Raw genomic sequence first — 23,904 nt, forward strand, 5'->3', positions numbered from 1 at the left:
GAACGCTTTCCGTTTGCTTTTGCAATCTCTGATTTCAGGGAGTGCCATTCTCAGTACTTAACAGGGTCACCAAGGTCAGGCTTATCTCCATAGTCCTTCCTGCCCTCTCTTCAAATGCACTCTCTTCGTGTACAGTTCCAGTGACCGTCCTCAGATGGCTCTCACTGAGCTGTGATGCATGCAGCCTTGCCATACATTTGTCTGATCTTTCGTCTGAGACAGCAGGCCCCCGAGTGCTGCTGGACCTGGTCCAGGCCCCCAGGAGCCCAGGCTGGGGAGGGGGTGGTGCTGGGATTGGCCCCTGGGCTTTGATGCCACCAAGGAAGACCTGAGAGACCATGATCAGGAAGCGCACCGTCCAAGTCAGGCAGACAGAGATCTGAAGGAAGAATCAGAGAGGCTGAATCCAGGTACAGGACCGAGACTGAGCAAACCTTACCAAAGGAGCCAATTCAATGGAGCAATGAGACCACAGAATGTAGCTAAAGGTATGTTTCCTTAGCTACCAGAATCTTAGTCATGGAAGGCAGGCTACGAAGTGCCCGGTGGGGGTTAGTTACATAGAGCAGGATCCATTTGAGTTGTTTCATGCAGAAAGGATTTATTTCAGGGATTTATACGATTTAGAGAATCGTTGAGTGGGCTGAAGAAGCTGACTCAAAATTAAGGTTCAGGAACAACTCCTTAAGTGACGCCAAAGAATCAGGCCACCAAGGGAGCCGAAGTTTCTCCTGCACTTGGAGGCTGCCTTCTCAACCAGGGACCTGGCTCCAGAACCCCCCACCATTGCCAAGGTCAGGAGGCCGCTTCGATCAGGAACCATTGCCACCCCCTTACTGGTTCTGCTGCAGCTGACAGCACTAAATGAATGCAAATCACCTGCTCTGACCTCAGGAAGCCAGTGACTGACGGCTGGGGCCTCTGCTCCCACCAACACCCAAAAACAGAAGCGGCCTGCCTGAGGAAGCAGCAAAAACAGCAGACGAAGGGAAGCCTCGTGTTTACCAAATCCACCCTTAACAAATGCATGTCCCTGGGCGAAAGTACAAGAGGGGGCCCGCTGACCATGTGATTAAGTGTCGCGAGTTACAAATCAAGCTGCAAATACGTTCTACTCTACCCTCCTACCTCGACGAACACACCTTCACAGCAATGTGAACGTTCAGAGTCAAATTTAGGTTCCTGAACACCTCTGAAGAACATGCCAGAATGTGGCAGTGTGGGAGAGCTAGCCCCTGGCTCCAGTTTCTTACCATTGGTTTGACCTGCACTGCCAGGGGCTCTGTGCCTACATGCTTGGCCTCGCGTGGCCAAGCTCTGTTCACACTGCAAACTCTCTTCCTCAAAGCCACCTCTCAGGGCGCTTACTTTGCTTAACTTTACTCTTGGCATCTACTCCCCTCTTTGATTTTAAGGGTCTGGGAAAATAAGAAATGCTTCTCCTCACAAAGAATCGAAAACCCATCGGTCTACAGTCTAGGAGACAGTATAGCAAGGTGGGGATTCTGCGCCTCCATTCCTTCACCTCTAAAATGGGAATGATAGGATTTACTCTGTAGGAAAGTGCACGTAAAGTGCCTAATATAGTGCCCTAGCACACAGTTAAGTGCTCCAAAAACCTTAACCATTATTATTGTTGCTATGGCCACACATTAATAGGTAAGACTGTACGGGAACAGTCACATTATTAGGGTCTTTTTGAGTCTTGAACCAGATCTCTAATCAGATGAATTGCACTCTGCATTAGGTCTCTGTGCCTTGCTTGGAGCAGTCTGGAAAATAGTCTTCATCTTATTGTCCAGTGTGAACAGATAATGGCTGCCTGGAGAACTATTTTGAGAAGGAACTTGAGGTCAAATCAAGCACAATGCTGTGATTGATTAATAATGTCTGCCTGGGGTATGGTGGGAGATAGGGCTGTACGTGTGCCAGGTATTTGCCATTCCTGGACTGGACCCCATTCCTGAGTGATAGGAAAGAAGATGGACTTGCAGAGAAACATTGGGCTTGAGTCCTACTTCTTCCACCCCCCCTGGCTCTGTGACCAGGGGTCAGGAATTTAACCCTCTTTTGCTTAGGTGCCTCATCTGTAAAATGAGGATAACCAGGTTCACCCTGCCTACCTTACAGGGTTATTTGTAAGGATCAAATGAGGTCATGCTTGTTAGGACACTGTCAGTTGCGAGGTGTTGCCTAAATGCAAGGTGTTTTGTTATTAGCGTGTGGTATTTGGCCAGTTTGTGCTTGACAAGGAGGAAGAGCCAAGTCGATGATAGTTTTGGTCTGCCTCTGCCTGCAGCACCTCAGCCCGACTGCATCCTCCTTCAGTTTCTGAGTGCCAATCTATCAGGAGAGAGCCTGGCAGGGCAGAAAGAACTTGTATTAAAACCAGATGATGCCTCACTCATCAGCTGCGTAATTTAGGTCAAGTTTCGTAGCCTGTGTGAGCCTCAGTTTCTTCATCTGTAACATGGAGATTGGGTAAAGATAATTATGACATCGGTCTCAACTGTCTCTCATGTGGTTGCATAACTCTAGGGCGATACACACGAAAGTGCTAGGGAAAATCTAAGTGCGAGTGCTTATGACCTCCTCCTATGATCTGAGCCAAATGCATCCTTATTTTATGAAGTCCCTTCCCTGCTCCCCACTCCTCCCTTCCATGATCCCTGAACAACCTCCAACAGGCCTGTCCTATCATCAATTTAAATTGGGGCACAGCCTCCACGAGCTCTCGGTATCAAGACAAGGTCAGGATTGGGCCAGAAACTGGAGGTCAGGGGAAGACAAAATGAGGCTAAGTCTTCAAACAGAGGTGGAGTGGGCCTATGGCCTGGATTGGGCATGAGAGGTTCTGGGAGGCTCAAGGCGAGACCCCAAATCCACGAAGAGCGAGGGAAGATGGTGAAGAGAGTCAGCGGAGCACATATGACATCAGAGCCGCCGGCATCAGTGAACAGGTTGGCCTCAAAGCACCAGCCCTTGTCAGTTCCCCAGACCCTGCCTCAGTCTTTGAATGGGGACACAATTCAACCCATAACTGTCCTTGCTTCTCTAGGGATGATTCGAACCAACGTGGCTGGGTGAAGATGGGGAACGAGGTAGGAGAAAAAACAAAGCACTGGAGTAGCATGGAATCTGCTTTCGCTCAGTTAGCAACCAGAGAGCAGTGATACCCTGTGGACTATTTCCTTCTATTCTGCTGATAGAGGGGAAAGGGGCTTTCAATACTCTCTTCAGAGCTTACAACAATCCTGGCGTGGAGTAGATTCTCCATAAATATTTGCTGAATTAGTAATGAATGAGAGAAATTCAGCCCATATGAGCAGCTAGTTAGAGTTTATATTCTGGTGCCAAGACTTTGTCCTGCCTGGAGAAAGGACATACTAAATGGTTATTGAATTTAGCATCAGTTTCTCCCATATAGTACATGTGGCCTTATTATTAACAGCTGGGCCTTACGGGAGTGGAATGAAGAGCTTCAGGGGGTGGGGCTCAGAGGGCTGGGCTCTTCCTTTGCCCCTCGTCCCTTGCTATTCCTCGGTGATCTCAGCCCACCCCCTGTCACCTTAGAGCGTCATTCGAAAGCGAATCTTGAGACCTGAACTGAGCTTTAGACGTCTAACCTGTCCCAGAATCCTTTCCCTTACCAGAGTTTATTGATCCTGCATCTCACCCATTTATCAGCATTATAGAGTTGGAAGCGCCTCCGTGGTCATCAAGCTCTACCTCTTAATTCATAAATGAGGGACTGAGGGGAGAGGGGAAGAGATTTCACTAAAGCTGCACAGCCAGGACCCCTGACTCCTGATCTATGCCTCCACCTTTATCCTGAACCCTCGCTTCTGTTGTCTATTAGGAAATCACTTGCCAGATAGAGGAATTCCTCTGAATGTGTTTGTTAGACAGGAGAATGCTATCCTCTAGTTCAAATGTTCAAGTGTTCCCAGAGTATGAGGCCAACAGTGGGGATCTGAGGCATTTGGCTGGTGGCCAAGAGGCACTGGGTCAGGCCCCTCACACTCTCAGCCTATGAGCCCTGCCACCCGGCTGGCTGTTTGAGTCACCTACAGGGAAAGCTGACTTTCCATCCCAGGCTCCCTTACATCAACACTCCCACCATCCAGAGACAAGAGAGTCCTTGTGGAAAGTCAGGCTGTGGCACAATCTTGACCCCGTGCTGGGCTGCCCTTTCTTGTTTCCCAGTCCTTCCTTGCCCCTGGCAAGTTTCACTGGGGCCGAACAATGGCTTCAGTCTACAGCTAGGTGAGCTCATTACATTTTGCAGGTGCTCCGTTTGTACAATGGCCAAAGGAAGGCTCAGATGTGGCCCTAACAGTCACACTTAAAGCTCTTTACAGTGTACAGTGTCTTGAGACTCTGGGGAGAGCCCTGGGAGCTCCAGGGGAGCCCTGACAGCCACCTTATGCTTCCAACCAGCCAGCGCCACCATTGACACTGTCGAGGTGGCCTCCCATTGTCTATTGCATGCCAGCTTTACCTGCAGTGGTGCCTTCCTGAAAGGCTCAGCATGTATTTATAAAACCTAAACTATTAAGTAGCTGAGTTTAATAAGTAAAAACCAACCAACAAAGCAAAGTGGAAGGGGGAGGGTGAATGTTCCCCATTAGGGTTACCAGACTTAACAGATAAAAAATTCAGTTAAATTTGAATTTCAGATTGTGAAAAATGTTGTCTGCCATTTCAGTAAACAAAGGATGTTGCAACCATCAAGACACTACAGATGCCCCATATGGTGAACCCTCAGGGAACTCAGGTGGGAGAGAAGAGGATCCTGGCTGGAGATAACTAAGGTGAACATCAAAGGCATGATTTCAATGAACCCAGACTCTTGCATCTTTTCATACATAGGAAAGCGCTAAGTTCCTTAACTTGAGATATCTGGCTTTCTTTAATTCACAGTAATCTTTTGATGTTCCGACTGCCTGGTCTTTGTTGCAACAACTCCTAGATATCCTGGTTCCTCCCTTACCTCTTCGGAGGAGCTTCTCAGCGTTATATGAGATAGCTCTGAGAGGCTGCCTCCCAGGCTTGAAGTCCTCAGAAAGTCCGCTGAATAAAATATCATTCTCAACTTTTCTGTTGTGCATTTCTTTCAGTCGACAAGATAAGCAATGACTAATTTTTTTTAAAAGTATAAGTATATCCTGTTCAATATTTGGGAAATATACTAAAAATTATTTATTGTGCATCTCTCTCTGAAATTCAAATTTATCCAAGTGCCCCATATTTTAGCTGATAACCCCAGTTGCTATGGAATTCCATGGTCTGGATATCCTATGAAACACACCTTGACTCTTGACTGTTGGAATGAAGTCTGGGACTCTTGCCGTCTTGACTTTGGCAGCTCTGCCAAATCGTTACCGTTTGCGAGTGCTGCACAGGGGCTTCGGGGAGTTCCGCTGGAGGGCTCCTGCGTGGCCCCAGCTGCTGGGAATTCCCTATAATGGGAGATGCACAGCCGGTTCCCAGAAAGTGCAAATGTAACTCAAACGAGTCAGCACATTTTCACATCGGCAGTCTAGGTACATACACAGAGCTTTCTTATAACCCTCTCCTTTGCTCAACATTCCTGAATAGGATCACCCACGCGTTACCACCTCTGCTTACGGTGAGGAAACACTCAAGTAATATTGGCCGAGTCAGCGCCTGGTAGACAGACTTGAGAATCATCCTGGCTGACAGGTTCTGAGACCAATAACACCTTTCCGTTTTTATTGGAACCTATTGCTTTATTAGTCCAATCGGATATGTTTTTTTCAAAAACTGTTGCAGTATGTTTTTTTCTAACTATAAAAGTAATATTTGATTATTACAGCAAACTTGGAAAACACAGATAAAAAAGAAAGAAAGAGTGATCAGCAAAGGAAGCAATTCCACAATGCAAAATAACTATTGTTGACAGGTAGGCACATGGCCTTCCACGCTGTACCCTCTTCATGTATATTAATATATTATGTCATAGTCAGCTTGGGCTACTAAAACAAAATACCATAGACTGGGTGGCTTAAACAACAGGCGTTTCTTTCTCACAGTTCTGGAGGCTGGAGAGTCCAAGATCAAGGCGCTGGGCAGATTCGGTTTTTGATGGGGACCTTCTTACCGTCTTGCAGATAGCCACCTTATCCCTGTGTCTTCACGGTGGAGAGAGGAAGCTCTGGTATGTCTTCCTCTTGGGGCTCCACCCTCATGACTTCACCTAAACCTAATTACCTCTCAAAAGCCCCATCTCCTAATACCATCATATGCACTAGGACATTAACATATGAAATTGGGGGGTACACACATATTCAGTCCATAATATGTTCTTAGTTTTAAATAAAAAGGGCCAAATCCTTTTCTGCACATGCATCCATATATGAGTGATATCAACATAAATATGTGAATAGTTATATATGTGAAGATAATCATGTGTATATATGCTCAAACATATCTATATATAATATGAACTTAAATGACTTTGAAATTAGGTGGTTCATTTTTGGCATTAACCAAGACAAAGAGTGTGGGCTTCCCTGGTGGCGCAGTGGTTGAGAGTCCGCCTGCCAATGTAGGGGACACGGGTTCGAGCCCTGGTCTGGGAAGATCCCACATGCCACGGAGCAACTGGGCCCGTGAGCCACTACTGAGCCTGCGCGTCTGGAGCCTGTGCTCCGCAACAAGAGAGGCCACGATAGTGAGAGGCCCGTGCACCGCGATGAAGAGTGGCCTCCGCTTGCCACAACTAGAGAAAGCCCTCGCACAGAAACGAAGACCCAACACAGCCAAAAATAAATAAATAAATAAATTTTTTAAAAAAATAACAAATGTTCAAGTACAATTGGTGTCTTTAAAAATAAAAAAAAAAATCTGTGTTAAAAAGAAAAGTACAAAGAGTGGGCAGTGAAGGACACAGGGAAATTTTCTACCACCATGAAGGGTGAAACTGTCCTCCATAATGAACTATTCCTAGTCAAGAATGAATGTTTGAGAAAAAAGAAGAGTGTTTGGTGAGTGGGGAGGTATAGCTAAAAAAGGTCTATCCCTAATGCTTTTCCTCTGAAATATTGACTTAACACTAAATACTATTCCCCAACAACTGGCTTCCCCTTTGGACATAGGCACTGGTGAAACATAAACCAGAGTTGACGTTACTGTGAATTCAATAGCACTTAAGACGCAGTAACATATTCTGTAAGCAATGTGTCTGTAGATAACTCATGCTTATATAGAATCTCTGAACGACTTCTTGTTTTAGAGTTTGGAGGACATTCTTCATTTGTGGAGGTCAATACTACGAAACTGAGAACCTCTTTATCTTATACGGCAGCTAAAATGGTTTATTTTTGCAGACAGTTGTCAAACATGGTGACTGAGGACACAGTCTGATGATGGCCTGGGGCCAGGGTCAGAGGCCTTTGCAGAGAGAAGTGTTCCTGTGGATTCAGGCGAGGAGTGACCCGTAACCAACATTCAGTCACTGGCCTTGCTGTAGGCTCTGTCACATGAAATAGTGGTTTATCATGTTTTCCCATAATAGGATGTGGTAGCTCTCAGAGAAACTTCTTTCTCCCGCAAGACACACCTCCAAACACCCAGCTCCCCATGTAAATGCAGCTACTCTGAACTTTGCAACCTGTTCTCCTGCGTAGCTGCAGATCCTGTGAAAAATAACAGAAGAGATCCCGGGGCTGAAGATGATTCACTGGCTCATTCGAAGAGCCCATCTGACCCTCTGGGTCTCCACTGGATATCCTTTCTTAGTAGGAAACATGGGCATAAGCCACTCAAGTAATATATGGCTGTGAAAATCTAGATCAGTGTTAGCATCATTATATTTGGTTCATTCTAGTTGTATTCATATATATAAACACTGCATGCACAGTGTTCTCTGTCTTGAGAACAAAGCTTTTTATAAAAGGGTGGTATCTGTATTTCTGATATCTTGCTGGGCAAACTCAGAGACTTAAGTGTACATTAAATAGAATGAGAACCTACAACAGAAGCATCTGTCAAAATAGGTTAGCATCTCATACCATTGTGATCTAACATGGTTTGTTCAATGTTAGTCTTGCTTGGGAAGGAAAATATTGGAAAGCTTTGTTTAAATCTACCAAACAAGAAAACCAAACCAATACAAAGCAAAACCCCAGCTGGCCAATTCCTTGTACTACTCATTCTTTTTGTAAGAAACGTTTGTCTGGGATATCATTTATGATCATTTCTAAGGCAGAAGTAGTGTCAAGTTCCCAAGGAGAAAAAATACATAGAGAGGTCTAAGAGTAGATTCCTAAACAATGGAAGGAAAACCACACTGGTAACCTCGACAGCAGTAACTACTTTGGGCCATGATTTGGACCAGTTGTCACGAGCACTGACAAATTGCATGGAATAGTAAAATGCATCCAAAGCCCAATATGAAATAAGAATTCACGATGCTGGGTGGCCAGAGGAAACACATCAGTAAGGCTAATTACTTGGTCTGCGATGTCCTGGGCTATTCTAGACGTGTGACTGCCACCTACTGGCGAACATTATCTTTACTTAGAGGGTCCAGGAATTCTGCAGCCAACCATGTCCATGGTTGAGGACAACAGCGTCGTGCTCTGCTAATGCTGACCTCAATACAAACTCTTTTTCCTATTCTCTTTTATTGTACCTCCCCTTAGTTCTGTTTTTAAAGTAATGCAAAGTCACTCATTTATCTTCTCTAACACCATTTTTCTTCACGTCTCCATGCCACTAGTTCGAGAGAGCCTGAGCTCGGAAAAACCCCTCCTTATCCCAGATACTTTTACTCTATCCCTTTCTATTTCTTGGGGGATGCAAGAGTTCCTTAAGAGAGAAGCCCTTGAAAGACAGCTTGGTAAGAGCAGCTGAAACGCTGAGAACAGTGGCACATCCATTACTAAATTAAGAAATTAATTTCTACTATTACAATGATTTCCAAGGTTCAAAAATAATAATGCTGATAATAGCAGCTGTTTGTGGTGAAAATATATGGGAAAAAACCTCGTACTTTAAAAAATATTTTTACTTAAGGATGGGTATGTGTATATCCTTATGCTATGGGGGAAAACAAATAAGTCAACATACGGTTGCATTGATACAAAGTAAATATAAGGACACAAAATGACAAGGCAGTGGTGAGGAGAGGTGGCGTATATTGAAGAAAAGCTTATCAAAGATTTTGAGGGCTTCCCTGGTGGCGCAGTGGTTGAGAGTCCGCCTGCCGATGCAAGGGACACGGGTTTGTACCCCGGTCCGGGAGGATCCCACATGCCGCGGAGCGGCTGGGCCCGTGAGCCATGGCCGCTGAGCCTGCGCGTCCGGAGCCTGTGCTCCGTAACGGGAGAGGCCATGGCGGTGAGAGGCCCGCGTACTGATTTTGAAAGATTGTACCAATGTCCACTACTTCCAGCAAATTATGTGCTGGAAAAGACTCTCATCAGCATTGAACATTAATAGATTTTTCTAGTCTTGATATGTGAAAATGGCAACTGATTAAGTAGAATTTATTCCACTACTATTAAAGTTAAACATTTTTATATGTTTATTTTCATATGTAATTTATCTTACGTATGTAAATTGTTCACATCCTTTTCCCATTTATCAACTAGTTTAAAATTTTTCTTTCTTATAGATGCATGCAGACTGCTATTAGAAGAAGGATGTTAATCCTTCATGTTCCATACCTGAGCAAGTATTGTTCTAGGAATCCTACTTATTTAATTTTGTTTGTGATTTTTTTTGGCCACACCGCAGGGCCTGTGGGATCTTAATTCCCCGACCAGGGATCGAACCCGTGCCCCCTGCAGTGGAAGCACGGAGTCTTAACCACTTTACTGCCAGGGAAGTCCAGTTTGTGATATTTTTGATGTGTAGAAATTCTATACCTTTGTGTGGTCCGGAAAATTTACCCTTTCAGATTTCTTTCACTGTTATATAATTTAGAACAAATATTCACTCATATCTTATTTGTGGATGTGTGTGGCTTGCTTTTTAAATATGTAACTCTTTAATCAATCTCTGATTTATTATGACATATGGTAATGGTAAAGATCTAACTAATTTTTTAAAAAATAGCTATTCAGTTGTCCTAATAACATTACAAAAATATTTAGGTCCCTGTATACATTAGGGTTGTCTTCTGTTTTGCAGAAACAGAATGTTTTGCATTACTGACTTATTTGCCTATTCATTGTCTCAATATCGCATTTATTGTGCACCTAGTATGTCTTAGGCACCGTGCTGGGTGCTGGGAAATTAAATGATGAGCAAAACAGACAATGTGCTGCACTTGGGGAGGTCATAATGTAAGAGACACAGCAGACATTCATTTAGTAATGATTCCAATATATAATACATGATTGTGATATAAAAGGAGCTGTGAGAACATAATCTGATCTTTTTCTTTTTTTGGGGGGGGATGATTCCTAAGGAAATAATCATGAATAAAAACATTAGAAATGCTTTTTTTTAACATCTTTATTGGAGTATAATTGCTTTACAATGGTGTGTTAGTTTCTGCTGTATAACAAAGTGAATCAGCTATACACATATATATATCTGCATATCTCCTCCCTCTCGTGTTTCCCTCCCACTCTCCCTATCCCACCCCTCCAGGTGGTCACAGAGCACCGAGCTGATCTCCCTGTGCTATGAGGCCGCTTTCCACTAGCTATCTATTTTACATTTGGTAGTGTATATATGTCCATGCTACTCTCTCACTTCGTCCCAGCTTACCCTTCCCCCTCCCTGTGTCCTCAAGTCCATTCTCTATGTCTGCATCTTTATTCCCACCCTGCCCCTAGTTTCTTCAGAACCTTTTTTTTTTTTTTAGATTCCATATATGTGTGTTAGCATACGGTATTTGTTTTTCTCTTTCTGACTTACTACACTCTGTATGACAGACTCTATGTCCATCCACCTCACTACAAATAACCCAGTTTTGTTTCTTTTTATGGCTGAGTAATATTCCATTGTATATATGTGCCACATCTTCTTTATCCATTCATCTGTTGATGGACACTTAGGTTGCTTCCATGTCCTGGCTATTGTAAATAGTGCTGCAATGAACAGTGTGGTACATGCTTCTTTTTGAATTTTAGTTTTCTCAGGGTATATGCCCAGTAGTGGGATTGCTGGGTCGCATGGTAGTTCTATTTTTAGTTTTTTAAGGAACCTCCATGCTGTTCTCCATAGTGGCTGTATCAATGTACATTCCCACCAACAGTGCAAGAGGGTTCCCTTTTCTCCACACCCTCTCCAGCATTTGTTTGTAGATTTTTTGATGATGGCCATTCTGACTGGTGTGAGGTGATACCTCATTGTAGTTTTGATTTGCATAGAAATGCTTTTTGAATTAAGATGTTCATCAAGAAGTTGTTTGTAACAGAAAAAAATTAGAATAGATTTAGAATGTCTAACTGTAGAGTATTGAAAAAACAATTAAAAAGTTAAATTATGATTCTATTGTAAAAGGCAAATGCTTGGTAAATTGAATAAGCAACAAGGGTCTGTTGCACAGCAGAGAGAATATAGTCAATATTTTATAATAACTTTAAATGGAGTATAATGTATAAAGATTTTGAATCACTATGTTGTGATTCAACATAGTTGAATTCAACACTTGAAACTAATATTGCAAATCAATTATATTTCAATTTTTAAAAATGTTTGATAAAGTGGAAAATGTTAGAAACAACACAGTACGTGCAGTTTACAGTCTGTATGCGAAACAAACATACCTCTACTTAGAAAAATATCTGAGTACAATGTATGGAGATATTAGAATGGCTTTGTTGGGGCGAGGAGATTTTGGGTGGCATTTCCCTTTGCTTTTGTCTATTTGCTAAATTTTCTTTACTATTTCTTTTAAATAAATATGTTCTCCTCCTGCCTACTTCTAGACAAGTTCATGAAGATAAAAAAATAAACATACTGCTATCAGGTTCTTAATTAAAGGCAATTTGCAATGGAGGAGAACTTTTTAAAAGTATGTAGAAATTATGTATATATTATGTATAAATATTCATAAATCTATAGAACTGAATGGAGCCTAAATATTGTGTGACCCTAACAATCACAAAATGCAGATATGAATTTGCATTTCAAAACCCCCCAAATGCTAGAATGGTACGGAAGTGTGCAGAGATGCTCTGGAATAATTTTCAGGAAGATCAACGATGAAAAAGGACATTTTAGAAATTCAGTCATCCCAGTAGATCTATATCTCTGTCGTCAACTTTATTATTGAGTCCCCACTGAGCACAAGGACTTATATCCTCTGGAAATTGCCCAGCCTGGCAACACTGGTGCTGAATCCCTCTTCATGGTGTGTCCTGTGTGCACCCCTGCAGTCCAGGCACACGTGAGAGGGGCTGCATAAACATGGGAAGTTGGAATTGCAGAGGTTGGAAGACACGCACAAATTCAGGACCTAAAGTGTTAATATGTTTTAATAGTGATCCAGGTGGCCCCTGTCTTCTCCTCTCTGAGTGCATTTTTTTTTAAGTTTCAAGATTTTATAAAATCTCAGAAAAGCTGCTTTGGGTCTTGCAAGTCCCTTCCTAAAGGTGAAATATCACCTATCCCACCCATGGAAAAAATATATTCACACACATGAAGAAGACAGATGGCATCATTTTGCCCGGGACCCTTATGAGGACCAAAAACTTCCAAATAATTCCTGCTTGAAGAAGTTAGATAGTATCTTTATCAACAAGCCTGGAAGAACCGTGCTTTGAGCTGAGCTACCCAGGTTTCAGTGCTGGATTTGGCTACTGTATCAGTTAATGTCCTAGCAGGATATTGCTGGTACATTCAGTCTAGGTACTTCAAGGAAAGTTTGATAAAAGGACAACAGAGCAGTGCGATAGGTCACTTTGCCAGCCCGAAGGCTGAAGGGAGGAGAAGAGGGGGCAGTCACAGAGAGAGAGATGGAGAGAGATGGACATGGCAAGAGGGAGAGGGAGAGTGAGAGGGAAAAACAGCACAAGAAGTGTGTGGAGGACGGATGCAGCCAGCTCTCTTTCTGATCTCCTGGCACTGTTTCCCATTGTTGGAACCCACCTAGGCAGCCAGAGGGCCAGGGGGCCTGTTGGGGCAGAGCCAGAGGTCTTCTCTTGGGGCACAGAGGAAGGTGGAGGAAGAGGGGTCTGTTGGACAAACTGAAGATAAGCAGATCAACTGCTTTTCAGAGATAAAGAAAAATAAGGTGGGCTCTGTCTTCTGGGAAGTAATGACTACTAAAGCATGACTTTTATTTTTTTATTTATTTTTCTTTTTAATTTTTTTAACATCTTTATTAGAGTATAACTGCTTTACAATGGTGTGTTAGTTTCTGCTTTATAACAAAGTGAATCAGCTATACATATACATATATGCCCATATCTCTTCCCTCTTGCATCTCCCTCCCTCTCACCCTCCCTATCCCACCCCTCTAGGTGGTCACATAGCACCGAGCTGATTTCCCTGTGCTGTGCGGCTGCTTCCCACTAGCTATCTGTTTTACGTTTGGTAGTGTATATATGTCCATGCCACTCTCTCACTTCATCCCAGCTTCCCCTTCCCCTTCCTCATATCCTCAAGGCCATTCTCTAGTAGGTCTGTGTCTTTATTCCTGTCTTACCCCTAGGTTCTTCATGACCATTTTTTTTTCTTTTTAGATTATATATATATGTGTTAGCATACGGTATTTGTTTTTCTTTTTCTGACTTACTTCACTCTGTATGACGGACTCTAGGTCCATCCACCTCACTACAAATAACTCAGTTTCGTTTCTTTTTATGGCTGAGTAATATTCCATTGTATATATGTGCCACCTCTTCATTACCCATTCATCTGTCGATGGACACTTAGGTTGTAAAGCATGACTTTTAAAAACTGGAAACAGGGGAAAAGATTCTCCTTAAATGTGGAAATTAAAGTGAAAATTGTGTTTGTCTATAGAGTCTACATTTTTCTGCAGACACATGCATGACACACTTACAGGTGGTCTATATACCGGTTCTGCCTAGAGAATTACAGGGAACAGTGATTGATACCCTCAGGAAACAGGCTATGAGACAATAAGTGGCTACACCTAGGCCTACTTCCTGCCCCTAAGATGTTTTCATAATAACCCAAGAACTTCTGGAAAACACAAAGGACAATTTGAAATTTAACTGTTTATCATCAGCTGCCTGGGAAAATATGCCCCCAAAGTGCAACCCCAAATATGTCTGAACCTGTTCTCCAATTCAGCATCACCCAGGGAATCTATGGGATCCCTGTAAACGCACTCAGTCCAGACACCTTAAGACGCCAATCATACCTTACCAGGCATCTGCATACCAGCCATATATAATCCGTAAGACCATCTTGCATGTATTTAGCTCTTTACAGTCTCCAAAGAGGTTTGAGAGCACACTGGTACCCAATCATATTCCTTCGCTATTTTAGGAGGCAGGGACACGGTTGTCTAATTTGTTTCTCTAACCCATTGTTCAGTACACACAAAGTGCCCAGCTTACAGCTGAGTAAATGTTTGCTAGGTTGAATTGACCTAAAAAACTCTGACAGACAGAGGAAAGCTGATGAGTTGAGCATGCAAAGCCTTGGTTTCTTCTTTGTGATGAAGTAACTTTAAAAAGAGGAATGGAGACTTCTAGTTTTGCGAGCCAGACCCACAAAGGAAAAGTCTGCAAGAACTAACCTCTGATTCTATGGAGCACAGAATAGTGAGCTCAGGGAGAAGGACTGGCCTTGGGGTGGGCGTAGTGACTATAAGGGTGACAGTGGGGGGCTTTGGGGTTCTTCTCATGTTCTTTTCTTGTAATGGGTGCTGATTTTATGGGTGCCGTTCAGTTTGTGAAAATTCATAGAGTCATACATTTAAGCGTACTTTTCTGTAAATGTATTTGATGTCAAAGAAGTTTACATAATAGCAATCCTTTACAGGCAATCCAACTTCAAATAATAGAACCTCCGAATAACCTGAAGTTGTGTTTACCCTTGAATATTAGTTAATTAATTGAGAGCCTGGGCTTCAGATCAGGTGGCTTGGGTTGGAATTCTGGCCGTGCCACTCCCTAATGGGAGATCTCGGCTATGTTACATAACATCTCTAAGATTCTGTTTTCTCATTCGTAGAGTAGGCAGATAATGATACCAACATACTGAGGTGTCAAGAACACAGTCATCGGGCTTCCCTGGTGGCGCAGTGGTTGAGGGTCAGCCTGCCGATGCAGAGGACACGGGTTCGTGCCCCGGTCCGGGAAGATCCCATATGCCGCGGAGCGGCTGAGCCCGTGAGCCATGGCCGTTGAGCCTGCGCGTCCGGAGCCTGTGCTCCGCAACGGGAGAGGCCACGGCAGTGAGAGGCCCGCGTACCGCAAAAAAAAAAAAAAGTTTAAAAAAAAAGAACACAGTCATCTCTCAACAAATGGTTGCTAGTCCTCTCAGAGTTGCTATAACATCTCAGTTTGCATACAAATCTCAGTTGCTGAATTTAGATGTGCAAGAACTTCAACTTTCTGCTTCTATACCTGGCCTTATTATTATTATTAATTCTTATTCCTTTGGGCAGCAGAAACAATCTCTGTCATTTCAGTTTTCCTGCCCTCACCCTGGGATTATGTCTGGGATTAAGGTGACATCTATATTTCGCCACACTGTATCTGCTCAGCTGTTCTCACTCCCGCCTGATATGGGGTGGTGTCCACACAGATTCTGTCCGGCTCTTTTGAGTTCTCTTAGCTACTCCTGTGCTCCTCCGGGGAACATGGGGTTATTGTACTGCGCCTGTTCCTTGCCAAGGTGATAGTGCCATGTGAGGCTCTCTCAGGCTGTCAGTCTAGGTATGTGCACATTTTCTACTCTTGACCCACCAGCACCATATCTAAGAAAGTGGTTTGTCTTCCCCCCAGCCCTGCCCCTGCCTATCCTGCCTCAGCCGATAGAAGGAGCAGGTCACAGTGACCCTTGTGTTAGCAGAATGGCTAGGCTGGTGTAACACAGGGTCTGAAAACCAAGAGAAGTTTATTTCTCTCTCTCCCACGTAATGATCTGGGCTGTAAGGGCTGTTGGGCAACCTGCTTCGTGACATCATTCAGGGAACGAGGCTCTTTCCATCTGATTATTCTATCACCCCTTAAAGTATGTATTTCTTCCTCTCCATGGTCAAAGTCAGACTCAGCCGTATTCATGTTCCACATCACAGGTGGGAGAAGAAGTTCACGCGAGTCACCCCTTTTAAGCAGGCGAGGCAGAAGTTACTCAGAACGTTTCCCCTCACAATCTTTTGATGAGAGCTTATCTCACGACCACCCCACAGGCTTGTCCAAGCCTTTCTTCCGACTATGCTCTGTACTGTATTTCTGGTAGATATAGCACCTTCATCATTCCCAGTGGTGTTTATTTCCCCTTTTCCATTACTGGGTGTCCATGGAGAACTTGGCCTGCTCCTTAATTGGCTTTGACAGTGAAAAGATAATGGAAACTATGGAAGTAGAATCAACAAGGCTTGACAACCAATTATAAAGAGTTGGTGACTATTTTAGATTCCACGCATAAGTGAGTTCGCGTTTGTCTCCTGTGTCTGCCTTACTTCACTCAGCACACACCAGCCCCAGGTTTAGCCATGTTGTTGAGATGGCAGGATTTCCTTCTTTTTAAGGGCTGAATATCATTTTATTGTATATATGCATTATATCTTCTTTAACCATTCATCTCTTGATGGACATTTAGGTTGTTTTCATATTTTGTTTATTGTGAATAATGCTGTAATGAACTAAAATAGTCAAACTCATAGAAGCAGGGGGTAGTGGGAGGAGGAAATGGGGAGATGTTGGTCAAAGGGTACGAAGTTTCTGTTATGCAAGATGAATAAGTGCAGGACATACTAATGTACAGCAATGTGACTATCGTTAACAATATTGTATTGTATACTTTAAACTGGCTAAGAGGATGGCTCTTAAGTTTCTCATCACACAGGCACACACACAAAAGAAGGAAAATGGTGACTATGTGGGGTGACGGATCTGTTAATTAACTTGATTGTGGTGATTGTATGTATATCAAGTTGTACATCTTAATTATATATAATTTTTATGTATCAGTTATATATCAATAAATCCAGAAAAGTGGTTGGTAAGACAGAAGGAGGAATTGAAGTTTTGTTGTTGTTGTTGTTTTTAATGTTGAGCCTGGAGTGACATGAGCTGATATGGGAAATACCAGAAGAGAAACAGATTTAATGAGAATTAAAAAAAATAATAATCAAAATAATGATAATAACAATGTCTGGCATACATTATGTCCTGAGAATTTTGAATTTCTTACTCCATTCAATCTTCAAAACCCACTTACTTATTTACAGCCCTCCCTCGGTATCTGTGAACCCTCGTGGATACCAAAATCTGTGGATGCCCAAGTCCCTTGCAGTTGGCCCTCTGTACCCATGAGTTCCACATCCGAGGATACAAAGGGCCAACTGTACGCGTTTTCCTAATTTAAGGATGAGGAGCCTGGGGGCACAGTGAGTTAACACAAATTGCCCAAGGTCGTGTGGCTTGAAGCAGCAGCACAGAAAGTGCATCTTGGCCCTGGAAATCCAGAGCCTCTGCATGTAATCCCTGTGCTATACTGTAACCCCTTCTATACTGAGAAGAAGCTGATTTTAGAATTAGGGATGACTTATGTCTGGGAAGCTGGGAAAATTCAATGCCTAGGAGAGATGATGGCTGAGGGTGTCTCAACAATCGAGGGCTGGAATCATCTGGAAGCATCTATTCATCTTTCTTTCATTGGTGTTGACTGCTTGCTGGGACCTGAGCTGGACTGTCAACCGGTGCACCAACTGGTCTTTGCATGTGGACTGGGCTTTCTCACAGCATGGCCACCTTAGAGGATGTGGAGGTTTTTTATAGCAGCTAATGGAGAAAGTGTTTTATGTAACTTTGGCCTAACCAGCGAGCTACATGGAAGCTGCATCACTTTTCTGAAAGGTATGGTACTATTAAAATAGGTCCACAAATATTTTGATACTCCTTCCTTCAAAGAGTGGCACCTAGGCTGCTGCTGCCGTGACTCGGACTGCAGACCAGCACCCCCGGGCTGACAACTCCGCCGCTATGAAGACGTGAAGGAGTACAGCAACAGAGAGGAATTCGCAGAGGGATCCAAGATCAATGAGGCCAAGCATCACCGGGATGACGCTAAAATGGTTATTAGAGGCTTGAGCTGGGATACAAGCAAGAAAGATCTGACTGAATATCTGTCTCGATTTGGAGAAGTTGTAGACTGCACAATTAAAACAGATCCAGTCGCTGAAAGATCAAGAGGATTTGGATTTGTGCTTTTCAAAGATGGTGATAGTGTTGCTAAGGCCCTGGAACTGAAAGAACACAAGCTGGATGGCAAATTCATAGATGTTAAAAGAATCAAAGCTTTAAAAGGGAAGGAACCCTCCAAAAAGGTTTTAGTAGGTGGATTGAGCCCAGATACTTTGGAAAAACAAATTAAAGAATATTTGAGGGCTTCCCTGGTGGCACAGTGGCAGAGAATCTGCCTGCCAATGCAGGGGACACGGGTTCGAGCCCTGGTCTGGGAGGATCCCACATGCCACGGAGCAACTGGGCCCGTGAGCCACAACTACTGAGCCTGCGCGTCTGAAGCCTGTGCTCCGCAACAAGAGAGGACGCAATAGTGAGAGGCCCTGCGCACTGCAATGAAGAGTGGCCCCCGCTTGCCACAACTAGAGAAAGCCCTCGCACAGAAACGAAGACCCAACACAGCCATAAATAAATAAATAAATTTATTTTTAAAAAAAAGAAGAATATTTTGGAGCCTTTGGAGAGATTGAAAATGTTGAACTTCCACAGATACAAAAATAAATGAAAGAAGAGGATTTTGTTTTATTACATATACAGCTGAAGAGCCAGTAAAGAAATTGTTAGAAAGCAGGTATCATCAACCTGGTTCTGGGAACTGTGAAATCAAAGTGGCACAACCCAAGACATAGGCAGCAACAGAAGCAACCAAAAGGAGGATGAGGTGCTGCAGCTGGTGGACGACGTGGTACTAGGGGTCGTGGCCGAGGCCGACAGAGCACTTGTGGCAAGGCATCCCGAGGCGGCGGCAATCACCAAAATAATTACCAGCCATACTAAAGGGGGATGTTGGAGAAAACAGGCAGAGATTGCTGAAGTAACCCATCCTGCAGGACGACATTGAAGATTGGTCTTCTGTTGATCTAAGATGATTATTTTGTAAAAGACTTTCTAGTGTACAAGACAAAACTGTGTCCAGCTGTGTATGGCCACCAATTAGTTTTCTTTGTTTTTACTTTGTCTTTTGCTATCTGTGTTATGACTCGATGGGGATTTGTGTTTATACAAATTTTGTTTGTACGATTTCATGTTAAACCCCAAATAAAGGCTTCCTTGTGTGATTGTTTTTCTGCGTCAGGTACTAAAGAACTCTGTACAAGTGTAATTTCAAATAAGCAATAATTAAGGCACAGTTTGTTTTGTAGGGAGTGTTGATCCAGAGGGAGAAATTGTGGTGCTTTATGAATAGCCAGCTACAGTGTCTACCCTGTTCCCCTTTTTTGTTAGGTGTATTCTATGCTTTAAGGCTTCATTTCCCTGTTAACTGAGGCTTCCATCATACCTTTAAGTAATGTTGTTTCCTCTCTGTATATCTGGAGACTTTGTCATGAAAGTTTCTGTGGTATAGTTATAGTGTCGTGATTAGTGGAAGCTTTCTAGCAGACCATAAGCTTTCTGGTTATATTTTGAAAAGTAACTTTTTCTTTTTAATTCATTTTTCTTTTTTAAATTTTTGGTTGCATTGGGTCTTCGTTGCTGCATGCGGGCTTTCTCTAGTTGCAGCGAGTGGGGGCTACTCTTCCTTGTGGTGCACAGGCTTCTCATTGTGATGGCTTCTCTTGTTGCAGAGCACGGGCTCTAGGTATGCAGGCTTCAGTAGTTGTGGCACGCGGGCTCAGTAGTTGTGGCTCGTGGGCTCTAGAGAGCAGGCTCAGTAGTTATGGCACATGGGCTTAGTTGCTCTGCGGCACGTGGGATCTTGCTGCACCGGGGCTCGAACCTGTGTCCCCTGCATTGGAAGGCGGATTCTTAACCACTGCGCCTCCAGGGAAGTCTGAAAAGTAACTTTTCAATGGCACAAAGCATGTTGGTAGCTCCTTTGATGAATAGAAAATATTTTACTTTGTTCTTGTCTCTGGAAAGGCGTTTGTTATGATTCGCTGTATTCAGTGGTCTGCTAGAAAGATCTTTGGCTAATCGTAATACCATAACTTTGTTTTCTTGATTAAAATGTCCACATATACCCAGGGGAAAAACACTTAAACTGTGTTATGGGAGCTACAGTTTAAGAATATCAGATGTAGTTACATTTAACACAAGGATTTCGGCAAATAAGTATGAAGTTATTAAAGTTTGAACAAAAGTTAGATTAAAATATTTGAAGTAGTGGCCGAGTAGCTAACTTGTATACTATTCTATATTGGTATTCTATTGTTTCTAGTATTGTTATTATGTCACAGCAAGCACCAAACTGAACAAAATATTTTCTGTTGGGGCATTGTTAGGGAGCTATACTGGATGTTAACTGTGATGTGGTGTGAGTTCTTGGAAAAAGCCATGGTAGCAGGTATCATCATTTTTAGTGCAGTTAGTCATGAGCTCAGTAGTTAAGCATATCCGTATTCAGACATAAGAAGGAATCGTGGGCAAAGGTCTTCCTTAAATCTTATGTAAATGCAAATCTAAGTGTGACCAAGTCATGTCATTACAACAGGTCTTCCTGGTGCATTAAAGAGAAAAACGGTTCAGCTCTAGATTTTGGAGGATGTCCTGGGTAAATTGAAGTTTTGAATTTTACATTCAGTGTAGTTATTGAATTTAAGGGCTTTGTCTTTTTTTCTGTGGTTCTGTGCTAGCCATTAGGATTGGCATACATATTCACATGTGGAATAGTTGACCTCACCTTCAACCAAGTGCAAATTTTTTTATACTAATGAACCCACCTTTTTCTGTTTTATTTGGTGCCTGCAACTTTCTTTGTTCCAATGATGTTCGTACTTGCTGGGCTATCCAGTTACAATGCTTTTGGGCTTGTTTTGCTTTTGTTTTGCCATTTGACCTTACACCTAGGCCAAGTACCAATGTTGGCTATTGCAAGGGATTGTTTAATTCTTTCAACACGCAACCTTAGGGAACAGAAAGCAGATTTTCACTTTATGTTGTCAAAGTCAGTAGGTGCAGTGTCTTTAGGGCAGTGAATCCTGTAAGTTCAAATTTATGATTAGGTGACACGTTGACATTGAGATTGTCCTTTCCCTGATCAAAAATGAATAAAGGCTTTTTAAACAAACAAACAAAAATTGGCACCTAATTTCCCTCCCTTGAGTGTGGAATGTACTTAGTGACTGACCTCTAATGAATAGAATATTGTAGAAGTGATGGTGTGTGATTTTCGAGATAAGGACACAAAGGCATTATGCCTTCTGCTCTCTCTCGAATCACTTGCTCTACCGTGATGCTCAAGCAATCCTATGGAGAGATTCACATGGCAAGAAAATGAGGCCTCCTGCCAGCAGCCATGTGAGTGAGCCATCTTGGAAGCAGGTCTTCCAACCCTAGTCAAGCCTTCAAATGACTATATCCCCTGCTGATATCTTGACTGAAACCTCGTAAAAGACCCTGAAACAAAAATCACCAGTTAAGCCACTCCCAAATTCCTGACCCGTAGAGATTATGGGTAATAAATCTTGGTTACCTTAAGTCACTAATTTTGGGGGTAATTTCTTGTGAAACGATAGGTGACTGATACACCGAGCCTCAGAGGTCATGGGACATCATTTGCTGCGTTCTATTGGTCAAGGGCTCAGATTCAAGGGGAGGGGACACTGGCCTAGGCACTCAGTGGGAAGAGGGTCAAAATGTTTGCAGACATGGTTTAAACTGCCATAGAATGTTTAGTTTAGTGTACCTGCAAAATATAATTGGGGAGACAGCCACCACATACCGAGCAATGCAAGTCCTTTGCAGCACATGTAACATTTGTAATTAAATAATCATTTGTGTAATTTCTGGATGGATTTCTGTTGTCCTGCCGGAATGTGGATTTGCATCTCTTTTGTTCCTTCCTATCCCCAGAGCTTTGCACAGTGCTTCACGGATACTACATGCTCACAAGGTATCTGTTGAACAAATGTACAAATCTTTAGGTGATCAGGATGTTATGAACGTATATATCTGGCCCTGGAAGTGTTTTTGTTTTTTGAATTGTTATCCCCAAATAAAATTTCTGAATAATGCTTGAAAATATATAACTCATTCTTTACATTTGTATAGGATATGCTACTATTTATTACATTCTGATTGTCTCAGTTTATAGCTTCTCAAAAAACAGCATGTGAAATAATTTTAGGAATTACATGGATGGAGTTTTAAACTTTTAATAGCTATGCGATTATTTTATTACATGTTCAAAAGTGAAAAAAATACGAAGTGTATGAATTAAAGGAAAATATTAGGTAAAGAATAGAATAGGTAACATGCAGACATGGTAAAAATTACAAAAGTTATGCTTAGATGACTCAAGTTGGGTAAATATCATGAGGCTGATCTTCTACAGTAAGACATGTAATCTGTGGTGGAGATCATTTCACCTCTGTTTTACAGAAGGTAAAACTGAAGTTTAGAAATTACAACATGGTGATTTTCCCACTCTTCCAGGCTACATGTAATGCACGCAACCTGTTTTAAACACTGCCTTTCAGTTCCCTGTAAACATATAGATATGAGGGTTGTACACAATCCCATCTGCTGACACATTTTACCTTTATCCCACCTGAACAAATGTGGAGACTTCACAGTTCTTAAATGATGACGGTGGAAGTCTTCACGTCAGTCAGTGAGATCAGATCTGTGACTTAGTGTTTCTTAGCTGTCTCTCATTGTTGCCACTTAGATATCAGCTAAGCTCATCTTTCTTCAACGGAATCTTGTAGCTCTGTTGAGTTTTAAGTGAAAGAGGCAAGCGACTAGACCTAGAGGTCATTTCTTGAGAGCCATTTATGGGACAGCGAGTGTATTTGTTTTCTATGGCTGCCTTAACAAATTATCATAAATTTAGTCACTTAAAATGAGATCAATGTATTAAGTTATAGTTCTGCCTGTCAGGAGTCTAGATACAGCATGGTCTTCTGCTTAGAGTCTCACCAGGCTGAAATCATGTTTTGGCAGGGATGTGATCCTTTCTGGAGGCTCCGGAAATGTATCTATTTCCAAGTTCACTTGGTTGATGGCAGAATTCAGTTCCATACCGTGGTAGGATTGAGGTTCCTGTTTCCTCACTGGTTGTTGGTTGAAGTTTATTCTCAGCTTCTAGAATCTACCTGCATTCCTTGGCTTCCTTCATCTTCAAAGCCAGCAATGGTAGCTCAAGTTCATCTCGTGCTGTAACCTCTCCTTCTGTCTCATCTCTGCTTTCACTGGAGACAATTCTCAACTTTTAAGGACTCGTGTGATTAGATTGAGTGCACCCACAAAATCCAAGATAATCTCTCCGTGTTAGAACCAGCTGTAGTCTTAATGACATCTGTAAAGACCCTTAACAGCAGTAACTGGATTAGTATTTGATTGAACAGCAGGGGACAGGAGTCTTGGGGGAACATCTTTAAAATTCTGCCTACCACGAGGAGTATCTTTATTTTTTTTTAATAAAAAGATTTTATTTAAAAAAATTTTTTTAACATCTTTATTGGAGTATAATTGCTTTACAATGGTGCGTTAGTTTCTGCTTTATAACAAAGTGAATCAGCTACACATATACATATATCCCCATATCTCCTCCCTCTTGCATCTCCCTCCTTCCCACTCTCCCTAT

At 42.6% G+C, this 23,904-nt stretch overlaps 1 pseudogene; it reads left to right on the forward strand.

The window, feature by feature from the left end:
* Nucleotides 1–463: 463 nt before the first annotated feature.
* Nucleotides 464–19,154, forward strand: LOC113612657 (heterogeneous nuclear ribonucleoprotein D-like; annotated as a pseudogene).
* The last annotated feature ends 4,750 nt before the right edge of the window (nt 19,155–23,904 follow it).

The sequence above is a fragment of the Aethalodelphis obliquidens genome, unplaced genomic scaffold, assembly GCF_003676395.1.
Source record: "Aethalodelphis obliquidens isolate GAN/ISIS:26980383/991018 unplaced genomic scaffold, ASM367639v1 scaffold80, whole genome shotgun sequence".
NCBI classification, from domain to species: Eukaryota; Metazoa; Chordata; class Mammalia; order Artiodactyla; family Delphinidae; genus Aethalodelphis; species Aethalodelphis obliquidens.